Source organism: Bombina bombina, chromosome 11 (assembly GCF_027579735.1).
Source record: "Bombina bombina isolate aBomBom1 chromosome 11, aBomBom1.pri, whole genome shotgun sequence".
Lineage (NCBI taxonomy): Eukaryota > Metazoa > Chordata > Amphibia > Anura > Bombinatoridae > Bombina > Bombina bombina.
In genome coordinates, this window is record NC_069509.1 from 65995348 (window position 1) to 66015999 (window position 20652).

Here is a 20652-nt window from a genome sequence, read left to right on the forward strand (position 1 = left end):
CCAAACTCTGCATTACTGACTACGCTGTGCTTAACCCTCATACTGCCTGATTACATATTGCCAAACTCTGCATTATTGACCACACTTGTGCTTAACCCTCAAACTGCCTGATTACCTATTGCCAAACTCTGCATTACTGTCTACGCTGTGTTTAACCCTCAAACTGCTGGATTTTAAGTTACCTACTCCTGCATTATAACTGTTTATTGTTTAACCCTCCTTCTGTCTGAGATTAAGTTGTCTTACTCTGCAACCTGGGTACTGTGGAGGACTATTTCTGAACTGCCTGATTATAGTTCCTATTCTGAAGTTTATCCTGCTGCTATCAAGATTTCCTTTAATCTTCCCAGAGGACTCAGACCAACACTGCTCCATATTGTGAGTACCTTGTCTTATAGAAGTTGTTGTTGGGTCATGTCCTGGATTAAACTCAGAGTGCAAGGGTGTTGTTTTAGTTCGCCCTAGCATTTGGGTCTTCTTCTGGACTTTACCTGACCTGACAATAACACTCTGAATTTCAAATTAGAAGTAGATTTTGTTTTCTGACAAATCTCAAAATTTCCGTCAATTTGCTGCTTCTGTATCATGTGACAGCCATCAGCCAATCAAAGACTCGTGTAGTATACTGTGAACTCTTACACATGCTCAGTATCAGCTGTTACCTCAAAAAGCAAACAAAAAAACTGTGCACAATTTGGTAAAGTAAATTTGGAAATTCTCTTAAAACTGTTTGCTCTATCTGAATCATTAAAGTTTTATTTTGACTTTAGTGTCCCTAAAAAAAAGCCTGTTCTTTATATCTGATCTCTCCTGATGAGGACAGCTGTGATGGTTAAAAATAAGCTGAAAATCACCAATCTCAGTGGGTTTAGTGCCCATTTAAAATACAAGATATGGTCCCTATAAATTATCTAGGAACCTTTAAGAAACAGGCAATGAAAGGGAATGATTTATGTTACTCATTCCTCCTCTATACATAACCATTAAGCCTTAGTGATAGTGCTGGTTTAACAAGTTTCTAACATGTAATTGAAAGCAGACTGGAAGTAAGGGAGAGAAACAGAGATAAGGGAAAGCCATAAATTCTGACAGCTGCATATACTCAGCTTCCTGATACATGACTTCTTCTGCTCATCCAAATCTATCATTATGTCATCCCAATTTTATTATCCGTCCAACAACACTGCAGTCCCTGAGGGGCAACGTTATCCAGGGATGGAGCAGAGCGGCTACATAAACTATGCTTCTCAGATATGCTTTGTTTGTGTGCGGTACTATTTGGTTTAGTAAGAAGGTGTGGTTAAAGGGGCATTTGTTTCATTTTAAACATCTCCTTTTTTGTGATTTTAATCCCATAGTAGATCCACAAAACCTAAAGAAAAAAAAAAAGTCTTAAATAATAAAAAATGAACATGTGGGGGGGCGTGTCCGTACAGCGTCCATGATAGGACGCACATTCTGTGAGCTCTGACAGAATCTTCATTAATCCGCCGATTTTGGAGAATTTACAGAGACCCATTTATCTCTACACTGCAGGATATGTCTGCTATACCTTCAATGGTAATATATTAGCTTGGATCCACTGTTTTTTTGAACTTGGAGCTGCAGATCGGAAATATAGGGCCTAGGGCGGCGGCCCACTATTAAGCCACAACCCCCCCCCCGGCCTCTGCGGGTTACCCGTGCTGGCAGATAACGTCTGCCTTACTGAATGATTCACCCACAACACCGGACAAAGTAATCTAATATTGTTAAGTCCACAGAACAACAACCAAGAAATTCTTAACTTTCTCAATGTCGGAAGGTATCAACATGGCGACCGCAAGGGAGACAAACTCACTGCTGGCATTGGATCAGCGCTTTGTTAAAATAGAGCGCCTACTATACAATATATATCAAAAATCTCTACCTAGAGCCTTCCTGGAGAATGATGAACTATTATTACAAAAGATACCTGAAGGGGAAACTGAGCCGGTCGAACAAAAAGTGAATAACCAGAATGCGCAACCTACCTCAAGCAAAGCACATCTTTCCCCATATACACCACCTATTGAACCGGAGGCCTGGGACTATGTTGCAAGCACCCAAGAGGATCTGGCTGTTTGTTCCTCTGACTCTTTGAGGCCCCTGCCTTTGGGTGTCGCAGAGCAGCTCAGCTCCATATCACAACCTAATGATAAGCGGGTGACATCGGGAGGAAGCAGCGACACATCAGAGGATATAGCTGTGCTAGTACCTAACTACCTCACTGACACAGCATACCCCGAAGCTACCAAGGGTACTCCAGGATTACCGACAACCCCCGTGCAAGAAGAACCCTTGAACCCCTTCACTAACGCACACAACCAAATATTCCCAGAAGGGAACACTACACAATACCAGCCGGACTTTCCTGTCACTGCTGCTCCCCCATCAAGAGGCATATACATCACTGAGAGGCGACTGGAACCAGAACTGTTTACAGCTTTCAAAAACGCAACAACTGTATGGGGAAGGCATTTTCAGCAAGTGAGTGCGGCAGCTGACATCACGGTGAGATTACACATTGGGCCACACAAGAGCGATGTCAGTCACATAGACAATCTGCTTACGGGACTTAGCTTTAGAGAGATTGAGGCACTTGTCACTCCCCACACACCATTGCTTTTTGCCCCTACTTTGACAAGCTATACCGCACGGACAATCGGCAGAGAGGGCATAGGATAATAACATAAACACAGACTGCCATTTTGCCCTCACGCTCTCTCTGTACTCGGATCACTACCTCCAAAAGGTTTATCCTCCTATCACTCTGCTGTTTTACATGCCATATCAGCTAAAACCACACAACATATTAACTCATAATCTTTCAAACATTCCTGCAGTCAGCAGACATAACCTCAACACAGAGAGATCTGTTGGTGCTATGAAAATGAGTTTAAACTTATTATAAGTACCAAGCCAGATTCTTGTTTTCTGTTTTTTTTCTTGTTTTCTTTTTTATTACAGCTTTATATTTGTTACAGTTATATAAATGTTTTATACCTTAGTTCTTCTTGATCATTCTGATAAGGAGCATATCTCACAAACTTGGTATCACTAGATCATTTGGACTTTGCAAGTATTGTGGTGGGATCCGGTGTTTTTGTTATTTTTGTTATGTTTATTTTTCTTATTATTATCTTATGTTATATAATAACCCTTTACTTAACATAATGAACACAACTCAAAGGTCCAAGAGTGACCTAGATAAATTAGAAAAGGGAAAATGGGGACTAACATGTAGTAAGTACATTTATGATAGAATATGTATACTGCTTTTTATTACTACTATTCCTGTTATATGGTGGTACTTCATATGTGTGTGCAAAGAACGTTTACTTTTTTATCTGTACCGTCTTTAAAAATTAAATAAAGCTCTTTTGAACCCAAAAAAAAAAAAAAAATTAAAAAAAAAATGAACATGTGGTAAGTTCCTCTTGGCTCATGCAAACGGGAACGCTAACTTATCTTCATAGGATTCTGCCCTCATGACTGCACTGTACTCTTATTGGTTGGAGAGGTAATATTAACCAGTCCCAAATATAACTAAGCGCTAGCAAGTTCCGACTGCAGATGGCGCTAATAGTCAGAAAGGTAAGTGCTGCACAGAGGTGCCCTCTCTTGTCTTCAAAAAAGAAGAGGGAGGAGAAAGGCAATGAAAAATAATTTAGATAAATAAAGTATTTTTTATTCTTGTTACAGTTACATCCAGTGCCTATGCTTTGTGTGAGTACATTTTTAAATAGTTTATATATATATATAAGCATACCTCATTTTATTGTGCTTTGCTTTATACACACCACCAGCAAAAAGATTATGGCGCCCATTTAACAAGCTCCGTAGTGAGTTTCTGGGCACGTGTTTCTGGCGAGCCTTCAGACTCGCCAGAAACAGCAGTTATCAAGCAGCGGTCACAAAGACCGCTGCTCCATAACCTGTCCACCTGCTCTAAGCAGGCGGACAGACATCGCCGGAAATCAACCCGATCGAGTACGATCGGGTTGATTGACACCATCCTGCTGGCGGCCCATTGGCCGCGAGTCTGTAGGGGGCGGCGTTGCACCAGCAGCACTTGTGAGCTGCTGGTGCAATGCTGAATACGGAGAGCGTATTGCTCGCCGCATTCAGCGAGGTCTGGCGGACCTGATCCGCACTGTCGGATCAGGTCCGGCAGACTTTGTTAAATAGAGGCCTATGCCTCACTGAAGGCTCAGATGATGGTTAGCATTTTTTTAGCAATAAAGTATTTCTTAATGATGTATGTACATTGTTTTTTTAGACATAATGCTATTGCACACAGGGCCAGCTCAAGATATAGTGCTGCCTGGGTCAGAGAATGAAATGACACCCCCCTCACCAGTAGTACTAATTATCATATCAACCTACTAGCTTGGGCTCTGACCTTACTAAGCCTGCCTACCTGCATGCAACTAATGCTTATGAATAATGGCGCAATAAGTAGGAAGGAAGTTAGGAAAGAGATGCACTTGTCCTACCTTGAATGTTGACCCTGGCCTGTCCTGTTCTTTGTTCAAGATGAGGTTCTGCTGCTGGGAGCCTGTCACTTCCCCCACGGAGACAGAGGACAGGAGTGGTCTGGGTCTGACAGTGACTGACTCAGTCACTAATGTGCTGCCCTTTGTCAAGTGCTGCCTGCGTCCATTGGACCCACTTGGTTGAGCCGGCCCTGATTGCACAATTAATAGATTACAGTATAGTGTAAATATAACTTTTATATGCACAGGGAAACAAAAAAAATGGCTATATTCGCTTTATTGTGGTGGTCTGGAACTGGACCTGCAATTTCTCCAAGGTGCTCCTGTAGATATATATACTGTATATATATATATATATATATATATATATATATATATATATATATATATATATATATATATATCAGCATTACTTTATCTGCTAAGGCTTGTCCTGTATTTTTTATTTGTTGATACAAACGTGAAAACATCAGGAACGAATTGAAGCATTGGAAAGAACACATCCTACTGACATAACCTCCACTTAAATATTGACTCCCACTTCACATGAGAAAAACAAAAAACACAAACAGAGTCTGGAAATAATTAATGAAAAACACCCACAGTCTTATTATAAACAATGTAGAACATCAAATGTATCCAAATACCCCCTGATCCCTAACAAATGGCTTCAATGTGAGAACCCCTTGACCAAAAGTGTCCCCAAATACATTTCTATGTTGCATTTTTCTTTCATGATTTAGATGGGACATACCATTTTATATAACTTATATTATCTCATTTACTTTGTTCTCTTGTTAAAAAGCATACCTGGCTCAGGTGCAGAAGACACTCCTGGGAGCTGCTGATTGGTGGCTGCCCATATATGCCTTTTGTCATTGGCTCACCCGATGGTTCTGCTGGCTCCCATTTTGCTGCTCCTTCAACAAAGGTTACAAAGAGAATGAAGCAAATGTGATAAAAGAAGTTAATTTTTTCTGCAAGGAATAGTTGAATAAAAATTGGTCTTGCACATTATAGCATTTTGTTTTATATCTCCTTAAAGGGACACTAATCACCTAATAAAGACAAGATATTTGTGTTATTTTGCAATAGAATAACATATCAGTTAAGTCTAAATATTTTTGCAATTGTTTTTCAAAAAACTACACCCACCACTTGTCTTATTTTGCAGAGCCAATCCAGGGACAATAAAGCTAGCCACGGTCATAATTTTAGTAAACACTGCATTGTTTTGCAGCTGTTATCTGCTGAAATATATGTAGCAGAGTTAGCCTTGAGAAGCCTGCAGTAAGAATTTCGAGCTCTGAGAATTAGAAAAAAATCACACTTTTCAGAACTAAATTACATGAAAATGGGGCAAAATAAATAATAATAATAATTGGGGTTTTTTCTAGACATAACTAAACATTTTTTTCTATTAAAATGCCCACTCTGCCTTTAATATGTACTAGTGTAACCCTCATCACTTTTTTTAATATTTTATTGTCATATCTGAGCCGGTTCTATTGATGATGTCCAAATCTTTACCCACAATCACTTATCTCTGGTCAGGTGTTGGTCGAAACATCAAAGGGTAAAGCAAACACGTATTTCTTTCAACCCAGCACCGTAAATTAACTCATAAACAAATACGGAAGGAAAGCAGCAGAAACACTTGTATACAGTAGTCTGGGTGCTAAAAAAATTGCAGTTTACAAATATGTGGGACTTTTGGAAAGAAACTAAAAAAAAAAATTGTTTGTCAAACAAAAGTGATTCCTAACTAGACTGGAAATACCCAAACACTATCTCATAACTGTGCAGGTTCTGTTGGAAGATTTGAAGGATTTAGGCTAGAAATAATGAAATACTTAACCACATATTAACTTACACCTACATAAAAAGAGCAAGTGCACTCATTGCACAAAATATTTTAATGGAAACCTGGTAAACTACTTTTAGCTGTCGGCCGCTTCGGTAGCTTACAGCTCCATTTTTACCGTATCATTGGAAACGAACCCCATTGAGCCGATTTACTATGCAGCACATGCTGCAGTTTCCGTGCGAGCCTTCAGGCTCACCGGAAACAAGAGTTAAGAAGCTCTGAGGCGGCAGACAGCTATCATCCCGATCGGATACGATCGGGATGATTGACACCCCCTGCTAGTGGCCGACTGGCCGCGAATGTGCAGGGGGCGACATTGCACAAGCATTTCACTAGAAATGCTTGTGCAAAGTTAAATGCCGACAGCGTATGCTGTCGGCATTTATCGATGTCGGGCGGACAATCGGCCTCTAGCAGGGGTGTCAATGATACCAATCGCATCTGATCGGGATGATTGCTGTCCGCCGCCTCAGAGGTAGCGGACAAGTTAAGGAGCTCACACAGAAACAGCAGCATACGCTGCTTCTTAAATCGGCCCCCATGTGTGCACTTTGGATAGCAGAGGCCTCTTCAGGTTTGAGGTGTATTAAATCTGCCACGGAAAAAAATTGAAACCATATAGTTCAAAACAAATACAAAGCTGTATGTGAGGCAAAATGCTTCATAAATTTGAAGAACTATTTAATGCAGCTTCTAATGTGTGTTGTATGTCCCTTTAATGACTAGTTAAAAGGGCAAGATTTATCAAAGGTTCAGCTGCATTCATCAGACCGCTGCTTCTTAACCCACTTTGCCACCTGTTATGTGGCATATTTTAACCCCCTGGACTCTCCCGCGAGCAGGGGGCGGCGTTGCAGACTAGCTGTAGAGTGCAATTATAAACGCGGGCAGCGTATTGCGGCACACTAGGCACAAGCCGGGAGGACAGGGGTGAAGATGTCTGCCCCTGTCCGAATTACTTTGTTAAATCTGGCCCAATATCCACAAATATTTCGGGGCATCCATAAAGCCCTAATTTTTCATTACATATTGAAATAGCAGATATGGTTCATGAAAGTCATGCATAATGATTTTCCCACCAATAAAAATATTACAATTTGATATCAACATATATTTCTAGACTTGTTAAAACTATTTTATTTAACCCAAGAGATATATACACAATACAAATCATTCCTATAATCGTCAACAGTGTTTATAACAGATAATAAAATATCTGTCTACATTATGGTTCCCTCATCACCACGTGTATATTTGCAAGGACATACATACATATATTAATACCCTCAGGTGCACATATAAATGCTTAACCCCTTAAAAGCCAGTAAAGGCTGCACACACTGCTGGAAGTCAATGGGTTAATTCTTGGCAATATATCTTTAAAGGTTCAGCTGTAGCCCGTGGTCCCTTGATGTGTGGGAATACTTCACAAGCCTTTATTCCCCACACCTGCATAGCAACGGAAGGTCAGGGAGGGAGAGAGAACCCCAGCTCACTTGAATGATGTAATGAATGAAATTGCTGCCGTGAGAAACAGCCAAGCTTCGAGCTCCTATAAAAGCTGAGTGGGCAACATGAGTGGGCTGTGTGACATCATAACATCCTGTCTGACTATCTCTCATTCAGGGTGTGCAAATGAGTAGCACACGTGACCCTGGAGAGATATCTAAATGCAGATTCCCTGACTAATTTAGGGATATCATTGTGTTTAAGGCTGTTCTATAGTTTGCTCTATCAGGATATAAAACAGCTGTTTCAAGCTCATCTTCAAAAAGGGTAAAATTCAGTGGAGGAAGCAAATATTTTAAAAATGCTAGAAAAGAAAGAAAAAGAGCCGTGCTCTGGATATAGAATGCAGAAGGTTTGTGTGTAAGGAATGTACCATTTGAAAGCACAGGGGATGGATTCATGGAAAAACAAGAAGGCAGAGGAAAATATATAATAGCCACTGTTTTAAAAAACGGTGTTTTCTGGAGCCATAGGGCTATATTACAAGATGAGCGCAAAATTATTGCATGCTTGCGGGCGCACGATAATTAACCAGCCATTGCAAGAAAATCTCTGATTCATTTTCTAAAGTGCCCCAAATGCCCTCAAAATTGAGGGCATTATAGTTTTTATTAAAAAAAAATCTTGTATTTTTTTTTAAATAAATAAAAACTGCACTAGGCAGTTTTGGGGCTTTAAAGTAGGTGGGAGTGGGGTGTTAGAAAAAATACGGCACTGAAAAGTGCCTTTACATTGCGGTCTATGGGAACTGTGTGTTCTCATAGACCTCAATGTAAATATATATATATATATATATATATATATATATATACTGTATATATATATATATATATGCTTAAATACATATATATTTAAAAATGCTGCGCCACTTACCCCCTTTGTTGCGCGAGGTTCTGATGCCGTCTCTGATGGCGTCAGAACGAGGCCCCTCAGGAACCTATGGAAGTACGCTCTTGTAAGCACAATGCTTCCTAGCAATGCGAATGCTAGCTGGTGTCCGCATTGTGATTTACTAACTTATTACTAAGGGGAGCGCTAATAATATTTTATTAGGGACCACAAAAATATTACCCCAAATAATGTATTGCTATGGATATGATGCACAATCAAGAAGGTAGACACTGTACAGTTGTGGGCACTAGGTAGCAGATTTACGCTGCTTTCATACTTGGCTGTGAGGGGAAAGTACAGGGCACTTGAGACATGTTATGGGATGCCTGATTGTTTTTTGGAGTCCTTGGGTTTTTAAACTACCTATTAAACAAAGTATTTAAAGGGACATTAAGCCAATGTTTTCTTTTATGATTAAGATGGAGCAAACAACTTTCCAATGTATTTCTATAATCAAATTTGCTTTATGTTTATGCTTTTGGCATCCTTTGTTGAAGGAGCAGCAATGCACTACTGGCAACTATCGGAACATATTTGATGAGCCAATGACAAGAAACATAGGTACAGCCATCAATCAGGAGCTAGCTCCCAGTGGTGCACCAGATTTATTTAGCTCAGGTTCAGCAACGCATGGCTGCTTTGAAGCTGACTTTAACTATGTGTTTAACTCCTCTGCAGTTCTGTAAAGGAAATAGTCGAACAATACATGTTTAATACATTTTATTATTGCTCCTTTATGTTCCTTTAAAAATTATTACAATAGACTACACATACATTTTATATATATATATATATATATATATATATATATATATATATATATATATATATATATGAAAAGCTTTTTAAATACTAGAATGCTCACTGGACTTCTGGTTTAAACCAGCTAATTAAATAAACACATTTTATTTTCCTATATCCCTTCCCCATTCAAGAAATCTAATTATTATCCAGATTGGAGAAGTGATGTGCCATCATTGATTTTTCTCCAGAAAACTTTCCCACTTTGGGGAAGTAGGGAACACCTTTTATGCTGTGTGTGAGTGACCAAAAACAATGAGACGCTTATAATTTGAATGAGCTAATTAAATGTCTCCATTAACCTCACTAATGCTAAAGGGGCCAGCAGCAAATGGGAAATTAAGGTCTCAAAGCTATTGTCATAGGGAGCTGAAACAAGAAAATAAATTAAAGAGCTTGTTAAAGGGACAGGAAATCCCAAAATGTTCTTTCATGATTTGGATAAAACATACAATTTTTAAAAAAACTTTCTAATTTACTTCTATTATCAAATTTGCTTCATTCTCTTGTTATCCTTTGCTGAAGGAACAGCATTGCACTACTGGCAGCGAGTTGAACATATCTAGTTAGCCAATCACAAGAGACAAATGTGTGCAGCACCAATCAGCAGCTAGCTCCCACTAGTGTAGGATATGTGCATATTTTTTTTCAACAAAGGATACCAAAAGAACAGAGCACATTTGAAAATAGAAGTGAAATTAAAAGTGTCTTAAAAATTAAATGCTCTATCTGAATCATGCAAGTTTATTTTTTACTTCCCTATCCCTTTAATGAAATCTTGTTAATGATAGGCAGCAGCAGTTTTATGGAGGTGCATGGGGGATGGAAAAAGATCTCCATTAAATTAGCTACACCACAATTCTGCTGAGAAGGAGGAAGAACATTTCCCCTCCTTGCCTCTCTACCTTCCTACTTAGCGACACCCCATAACCTTAGCCACACCCTGAACAAGTAAGTCTCACCCCCAAACCACTCAGCTATAACAATGGAACAACCCATCCACTCTGACTCCACCTACAGGACACCAGCAGTAGTGGACCTACTCAACAGAGGACCCTGGTGCAAAATATTTTCTGGCCCCCTCAAGGGTAACTCAGTAGTAGGCTATAGTAATAATATAAATGCTGCCCTGTATAATGATTTTTAGGAAAGATAAATGATATATAAATAGACAGATAGTTGCCATATAGATGACAGAAAGATAGATGACAGATTAGATAAATGATAGCAAGATAGATAGATAGACAGACCTGCATTAGGATTGTACACATTCTGCACATACCTTTGTATAGCCTGGCTGCTATGAGCCCCCCAAGCACTTGGGCCCTGGTGCTACCGCACCTGCTGCACCAATGGTAGTTCTGGACATCAGTTAATCTACTTACTTGCCTCCCTGACTCACCCAAGGTAGCCACTTGCCCCCAAATGTAATTACTGTAATTACCACTGACTGTAAGAATCTGGCACCCATTATAATCTTTCATAAGGCATCTTGAGTAATTTTCAGCTTTAAATTCTAAGCCATTCCATTTCATTAAAGTGACATTAAACACTAAATAAATGCTTTGATAAAATGATGCATTCAAAGAAAAGATTAGTATGACAATACCACGCAGATGTATTTTTTAAAGTTTCATTAGCTGTTTAAATATTGACAAAATAAGTGTAAAGTTTTAGTGTCTATAAAACAATGGGAGCTGCCATGTTGTAACTTAGGTTACCTTCTCTGCTGTGACCAATTAGGGACAGTTATAAATAGGCCACTAGAGTGTGCAGCCAATGGATGGCTGTGAGGAATATAACAGTGTTCTGCACTTCCACTTCTAACTGAAAAGCTTACAACTTCAGAATTGAATTACAGGAAAAGGGGACAAAATAAATGATGACAGTATATTGTATGTATGTGTGTATGTATGTGTATATATATATATATATATATATATATATATATATATATATATATATATATATATAAAAGAATTAAGGGACAATGGACCCAATTTTTTTCTTTCGTGATTCAGATAGAGCATGCAATTTTAAGCAACTTTCTAATTTACTCCTATTATCAAATTTTCTTCATTCTCTTGGTATCTTTATTTGAAAAGTAAGAATGTAAGTTTAGATGCCAGACCATTTATGGTGAACAACCTGGGTTGTTCTTGCTGATTAGGATATAAATTTAACAGAGGCCAATAATCAAGTGTTATCCAGTGTCTGAACCAAAAAATAACTTAGATGCAAATAAAGATAGCAAGAGAACGAAGAAAAATTGATAATAGGAGTAAATTAGAAAGTTGCTTAAAATTGAATGCTCTATCTGAATCACAAAAGAAAAAAATTGGTTTCAGTGTCCCTTTAGTTAGACCACTTTTATTAGTAAACAAAAACCTATTTAACGGGATATTAAATACTAAATCAATGCTAGATATAATGATCTATTCAAAGCAATGACTGCCCTGAGAATAATCTGCTGAAATTATATCTTTTTAAAATTATATTAGTTGTTTAAATATTGAAGAAATAAGTGCACAATTGTAGGGCCTGAATCTCTAACTCTCTTCAATCAGGTGAAATTCCCTAAAACGATCCATCAGTGCTATGAGATCTTACAAAGGATTTTCTAAAGGCAAATTTGATAGCTGAGTATCTTGTTACTACATTTCTGTAAGCAATGGAGATACACCAACATTACAATTAAGTGCTTATAGGTACAGTAAAGTCAAATTGAAACTTTTGTGATTCACATAGAGGGGGCCATTTATCAAGCTCCGTATCAAGCTCCGTCTAAAGACCGCTGCTCACATAACTTGTCCGCCTGCTCTGCGGAGGCGGACAGAAATCAACCTGATCGAATACAATCGGGTTGATTGACACCCCCTGCTAGTAGCCGATTGGCCGTGAATCTGCAGGAGGCAGCATTGCACCATCAGTTCACAAGAACTGCTTGTGCAATGTTAAATGCCGACAGCGTATGCTGTCGGTATTTATCGATGTGCGGCGGACATGATACGCTACATCGTATCATGTTTGCTCGCACATTAATACATTTACCCCAGAGCATGCAATTAAAAGAAAAAACTTTAAAAAAATGCTTCTGTTCATACCCCTGAATCTCAAAATCTATTTCTCAAATACATCATATTTGCGCCCCTGTCCGCTGCAGCTTGATAAATCGACCCCTATGATTACCTTGTATCTAAGCCTCTGCAGACTGCCCCCTTGCTTCAAGTGTTTTAACAGACTTGCATTTTAGCCAATCAGTGCTGACTGCTAGGTAAATCCACAGGAGTGAGCACAATGTTATCTATATGGCACAGTGAACTAACACTATCTAGCTGTGAAAAACTGTTCAAATGCACTGAGATAAGAGGTGGCCTTCAATGACAGAAATTAGCATTTGAGCCTACCTAGGTTTAGTTATCAACAATGAACACCAAGAGAACAAAGCAAATTGGATGATAAAAGTAAATTGGAAAGTTGTTTAAAATTGCATGCCCTATCTGAGTCATGAAAGCTTATTCTTGACTAGACTGTCCCTTTAATCATGGACATGTGCATTATATGACATAATTAAACAAAATCAGACATGTTATATCACAAAGTTCATAAAAGCAGCTAAAGGACAATTCAGTTGCAGAGTGCAGACAAATCCCAGTTAATCCCAAGCACTAAACATTTGTCCTGCTCAGAAAAAGTACCAAAGTGTAGATGGTTAGTAGCAAATCAAGATACTGATATTAATAACATGGTGACATATACCCACCTCAGGAGCGAAACTACAGGGGGTGCAGAGTCCGCAACTGCCACTGGGCCCCCAAGGGTGGGGGCCCAGCTTCCAAAAAAACCCAACATTTTTTTTCAATAAAAAACGTTGACCTGCCACTGTCTGCACTGATATCATGTGAGTGTGACATGATGCTTCACTAGTGTCTCTGTCTCTGACTACCGGGGTTAGTTTTTCTGTTTTACCCATTGGTGTTTATGTGACTGTGTGTGTATTTATGTATGTGTGTCTGTATGTGTGTGTGTAGGTATGTGACTGTGTGTGTGTGTATGTATGTGACTGTGTGTGTATTTATGTATGTGTGTGTGTGTATGTATGTGACTGTGTGTGTATTTATGTATGTGTGTGTGTGTGTATGTATGTGACTGTGTGTGTATTTATGTATGTGTGTATGAATGTATGTGACTGTGTGTGTATTTATGTATGTGTGTGTGTTTATGTGTGTTTGAATGTATGTGACTGTGTGTGTATTTATGTATGTGTGTGTGTTTATGTGTGTTTGAATGTATGTGACTGTATGTGTGTGTGTGTGTGTAGGTATGTAACTGTGTGTGTATTTATGCATGTATGTGTGTGTGTAGATATGTGACTGTGTGTGTATTTATGTATGTGTGTGTGAGTGTGTAGGTATGTGACTGTGTGTGTATTTATGCATGTGTGTGTGTGTGTGTGTGTATGTATGTGACTGTGTGTGTATTTGTGTGTGTGTGTGTAGGTATGTGACTGTGTGTGTATTTATGCATGTATGTGTGTGTGTAGGTATGTGACTGTGTGTGTATTTATGCATGTATGTATGTGACTGTGTGTGTATTTATGTACGTGTGTGTGTGTGTATGTTTGTGGAACCAGCAAATTACAGACCTTGTTACTACAGCATGGGGGGGGGGTAAAGAGTGTCACTATACAGTACAGGGGGTCTGGACCATGTCACAGACTACTGTGGTCACTTTATAAAGTACTGGGACGGGTAGGGTCAGGCCAGCCATCTCACCGGCAGATTACAGACTGTGTCACTAACTCACTATATACAGTGCTGGTGGGTTAAACAGTATCACTATATACAGTAATAGGGGGTCAGACCATCTCACAGACTGTGGGCACAGGGTACCTCCTTTTGCAGATGTAATCTGATTCACATTTTTTTTTCTGTGTTAAATGTTACAAAATAAATAAATAAAATTATATGTATCAAATTCACCTTTTGGGCCCTGTGGTTTCTAGTTACGCCTCTTAACCCACTTGTAATCTGGTGGGGTTAATATATTTAATTGATAGCTGCTGCTTTTTAGGATTTGAAATGTCTCAATATTAATAGGTTCCTAATCAAAAAAATTTTTTGCACTTTTCGTGGGGGGGGGGGGGGGGGGCACATTTGGACTTATTGTGGATTGGATACTGATATATTTTTTTTAATATATTTATTATTTTGCAATAAATATTTTTGAAACTATTAAAAAGAGTGCTTTACTCTCTGTCTTTATGGTAAGAATTATTTTTTTTGCTTTCTCTATGCTTTTATTAAAATATTGATTTTTATATTAGTGATTGTCTATAAACAAATCACCTCCTGGCTAAGGGCTAGATTACAAGTGAGGCACAAACGGTTTTGTGCTAGTGCAATCATGTTTTTGCGAGCCATTTTTATTGCGCAATCGCCATTTACGCTTCAATCCTTACAGAGATCTCAGAGCTGTGGTTAACTGTTTTCCAAAACAAAAAAATTGCACAAAACACCTAAAAAATACATCACAAAGTACAGTTACACTCATAATAACACTGTTTGATAAAAATGTTTTATAAAAATATTGCACAAAAAAAATTATAACGGCTCAAAGATTTGAGAGCTCGGTTGTTAGAAAAAAAAAAGGCTACAAAGAGCTTTAACATTGAGATACATACAGATACATAGCTAAAAATGTATTTGTATGTATGGATATATATGTTTATATATATGTGTACTGTACATATATATTAATGTATTTATATGTGTATATATTAGGGGTGCACATCTTCACTGGTCTCATGATTAGATTATAATTATCCTGTCAACGATTGAATTCGATTCCACGATGCATCACGATTACTGCCCATGGTTTTCATCAACAAATTCAAGCAATCAGAAGAACTCCCTTTTTTTTATTTTACCTGCTATTATAAAAAAAGGACACTTCCTGCATGTAGCAAAGTCTGAACACAGTAGACAACAACAGTATTTATTTAAAACAGTAAATACTAAATGGCATCAAACTGTTAGGTAGTAGTGCAGTGTATGTCCTCATATTTAAATGTAAACATTAACATAAATGTCTAAACCAAAATAGATAGAGGCCAAGCTTACCACCTATATTATTAGTGTGAAAATGGTCATCCTCACAAAACATATCCCTTATGTGGTACAATAAATTACAGGTGTGCAGATGTGTTATTACCAATCAACCAACCCCACAGGCCTTGCATTACCAAGCAGCATTGCATAAGCATAATATTTAGGCTATTCCCCATCTCCCTTTGGTTGGGGGTGCTGCCATGTTGAAATACTGCTTTCAATGCATTCTAGTGCTAAGGTACTTGCATATGTACAATTTTCCTTCAGATAATTGCAGTGAACCATAGGTTCCAAAATGGCGGCACCCATAATTAGGGGAAGATGCCTGAAACTTATTTATGGTTTAATGTCCATTTAAATAAAGTTAACTCTTATCAGGCTGCTTGTCAGGTACATTATATTTTTAAATTCTGTACTTTTTAAAGGGTATGTAAAAAATAAAAAACATAATTTATGTAAGAACTTACCTGATAAATTAATTTCTTTCATAATGGCAAGAGTCCATGAGCTAGTGACGTATGGGATATACATTCCTACCAGGAGGGGGAAAAGTTTCCCAAACCTCAAAATGCCTATAAATACACCTCCTACCACACACATACTTTAGTTTAACATATAGCCAAGTAGTGAGGTGTAAAAAGGAGTAAAAAAGCTTACAAAAAAGAGGAACTGTAAAAAAATATTGTGCTTTTATACAAAAAAATATAACCACCAAAAACAGGGTGGGCCTCATGGACTCTTGCCATTATGAAAGAAATTCATTTATCAGGTAAGTTCTTACATACATTATGTTTTCTTTCATGTAAATGGCAAGAGTCCATGAACTAGTGACGTATGGGATAAAATACCCAAGATGTGGAAGTCCACAGAAGAATCACTAGAGAGGGAGGGATAAAATAAAAACAGCTATTTCCGCTGAGAAATTAAATCCACAAAATAAGTTCTTATAAACAGAAGAATCAAACTGAGACAGCTGCTTGAAGAACTTTTCTTGGTCTTCTTTGCATACATTTACTCAATGTATGCAAAAAAGACCAGGTTGCTGCTTTGCAAATCTGATCAACTGAAGCTTCATTCTTAAAAGCCCAAGAAGTGGCAACTGATCTAGTAGAATGAGCTGTAATTCTCTGAGGCGGAGACTGCCCCACCTCCAAATAAGCCCTGCGAATCAAAAGCTTTAACCAAGATGCCAAAGAAATGGCAGAAGCTTTCTGACCTTTCCTAGAACCAGAAAAGACAACAAATAGACTAGAAGTCTTCCTGAAATCCTTAGTAGCCTCAACATAGTATTTTAAAGCCCTTACCACATCCAAAGAGTGTAACGATCTTTCAAGCAAATTCTTAGGATTCGGACACAAGGAAGGAACAACAATTTCCCTACTAATGTTGTTAGAATTCACAACCTTAGGAAGAAATTTAAACAAAGTCCGCAAAACAGCTTTATCCTGATGGAAAATCAGAAAAGGAGATTCACAAGAGAGAGCAGTTAATTCAGAAACTCTTCTAGCAGAAGAGATAGCCAAAAGGAACAATACTTTCCAAGAAAGTAATTTAATATCCAAAGAATGCATAGGCTCAAAAGGAGGAGCCTGCAAAACCTTTAAAAACAAATTAAGACTCCATGGAGGAGAAATAGACTTAATAACAGGCTTGATACGGACCAAAGCCTTAACAAAACAGTGAATATCAGGAAGTTTAGCAATCTTTCTATGAAATAAAACAGAAAGAGCAGAGATTTGTCCCTTCAAAGTACTTGCAGACAAACCTTAATCCAAACCATCCTGAAGAAACTAGGAATTCTAAAAGAATGCCAAGAGAATTTATGAAAAGAACACCATGAGATATAGATTTTCCAAACCCGATAATAAATCTTCCTAGAAACAGACTTACGAGCCTGTAACATAGTATTAATCACTGAGTCAGAGAAATCTCTATGAGTAAGCACTAAACGTTCAATTTCCATACCTTCAAATTTAGCGATTTGAGATCCTGATGGAAAAACGGCCGTTGAGAAAGAAGGTCTGGCCTTAAAGGAAGTGACCAAGGTTGGCAACTGGACATCTGGACAAGATCCGCATACCAAAACCTGTGAGGCCATGCTGGTGCTATCAGAAACACATGCGATTATTCCACTATGATCTTAGAGATCACCCTTGGAAGAAGAACTAGAGATGGAAAATATAAGCAAGTTGGTAAGACCAAGGAACTGCTAACGCATCCACCACCTCCGCCTGAGGATCCCTGGACCTTGAAAAGTATCTGGGAAGTTTCCTGTTTAGATGGGAAGCCATCAGATCTATTTCTGGCAGACCCAACATCTGTACAATCTGAAAAAACACATCTGGATGGTGAGACCACTCCCCCGGATGCAAAGACTGTCGGCTGAGATAATCCGCTTCCCAATTGTCTACACCTGGGATATGAATAGCAGAAATTAGACAAGAGTTGGATTCCGCCCAAGAAAGTATCCATGATATTTCTTTCATTGCTAAAGGACTGCGAGTCCCTCCCTGATGATTGACATATGCCATAGTTGTGATGTTGTCTCTCTGAAAACAAATGAAAAGTTCTCTCTTTAATAGAGGCCAAGCCTCAAGAGCTCTGAAGATAGCATGGAGTTCTAAAATATTGATTGGTAACCTCGCCTCTTGAGGTTTCCAAACCCCTTGTGCTGTCAGAGACCCCCAGACAGCTCCCCAACCTGTGAGACTTGCATCTGTTTTGATCAAAGTCCAGGAAGGATGAAAAAAAAGAGGCCCCTTGAATAATCCAATGATGGTCCAACCACCAGGATAGAGAGAGTTGAATGTTGGGATTTAAGTATATCATTTGTGATATCCGAGTATAATCCCTGCGCCATTGATTCAGCATGCAAAGCTGCAGAGGTCTCACATGAAAACGAGCAAAGGGGATCGCGTCCGATGCTGCAGTCATGAGACCTAAAACTTCCATGCACATAGCCACTGAAAAGAACGATTGAGACTGAAAGTTTTGACAGACGGAAACCAATTTCATTCATCCCTTGTCTATTAAAGACAGAGTCATGGACACTGAATCTATCTGGAAACCTAAAAAGGTGACCCTTATCTGAGGAATCAAGAAACTCTTTGGTAAATTGATCCTCCAACCATGTCTTTGAAGAAACAACACTAGCTGATTTGTGTGAGATTCTGCTAAATGAAAAGATTGAGCCAGTACCAAGATATCGTCCAAATAAGGAAACACCGCAATACCCTGCTCTCTGATTACAGATAGAAGGGCACTGAGAACCTTCGAAAAGATTCTTGGAGCTGTCGCTAGGCCAAACGGAAGAGTGACAAATTGGTAATGCTTGTCTAGAAAAGAGAATCTCAGAAACCGATAGTGATCTGGATAAATCGGAAAGTGAAGATGTGTCCTGTAAGTCTATTGTGGACATGTAATGACCTTGCAGAACAAAAGGCAGAATAGTCCTTATAGTCACCATCTTGAAAGTTGGGACCCTTACAAAACAATTCAAAAACTTCAGATCCAGAACTGGTCTGAATGAATTTTCTTTCTTTGGGACAATGAATAGATTTGAATAAAAACCCAGACCCTGTTCCTGAAGTGGAACTGGTATAATCACCCCTGAAAGCTCCAGATCTGAAACACACTTCAGAAAAGCCTGAGCTTTCACAGGATTTTCTGGAATGTGAGAGAGAAAGAATCTCCTCACAGGAGGTCTTACTCTGAAACCTATTTGATACCCTTGAGAAACAATGCTCTGATTCTGAACAGAATCTGCCCAAATGTTTTGAAATAATTTCAATCTGCCCCCCACCAGTTGAACTGGATTGAGGGTCACACCTTCATGCAGTCTTGGTGGCTGGCTTTGGTTTTTTATAATGCTTGGATTTATTCCAACTTGAAGATGGCTTCCAATTGGAGCCAGAGTCCTTAGGGGAAGGAGTGGTTTTCTGTTCTCTATTCTGACGAAAGCAACGAAACCGATTAGAAGCTTTAGATTTACCCTTAGATTTTTATATTGGGGCAAAAAAACTCCCTTCCCCCCAGTGATAGTGGAAATAATAGAGTCCAACTGAGAACCAAATAAATTATTACCCTGGCAAGATAGAGATAGTAATCTAGAGTTAGACACTATGTCAGCATTCCATGATTTAAGCTATAAAACTCTTCTAGCCAGAATAGCTAAAGACATAGATTTAACATTAATCTTGATGATATCAAAAACAGCATCACAGATAAAATTATTAGCATGTTTAAGCAAACAAACAATGCTAGACAAATCAGGCTATTCCCCATCTCCCTTTGGTTGTGGGTGCTGCCATGTTGAAATACTGCTTTCAATGCATTCTAGTGCTAAGGTACTTGCATATGTACAATTTTCCTTCAGATAATTGCAGTGAACCATAGGTTCCAAAATGGCGGCACCCATAATTAGGGGAAGATGCCTGAAACTTATTTATGGTTTAATGTCCATTTAAATAAAGTTAACTCTTATCAGGCTGCTTGTCAGGTACATTATATTTTTAAATTCTGTACTTTTTAAAGGGTATGTAAAAAATAAAAAACATAATTTATGTAAGAACTTACCTGATAAATTAATTTCTTTCATAATGGCAAGAGTCCATGAGCTAGTGACGTATGGGATATACATTCCTACCAGGAGGGGGAAAAGTTTCCCAAACCTCAAAATGCCTATAAATACACCTCCTACCACACACATACTTTAGTTTAACATATAGCCAAGTAGTGAGGTGTAAAAAGGAGTAAAAAAGCTTACAAAAAAGAGGAACTGTAAAAAAATATTGTGCTTTTATACAAAAAAATATAACCACCAAAAACAGGGTGGGCCTCATGGACTCTTGCCATTATGAAAGAAATTCATTTATCAGGTAAGTTCTTACATACATTATGTTTTCTTTCATGTAAATGGCAAGAGTCCATGAACTAGTGACGTATGGGATAAAATACC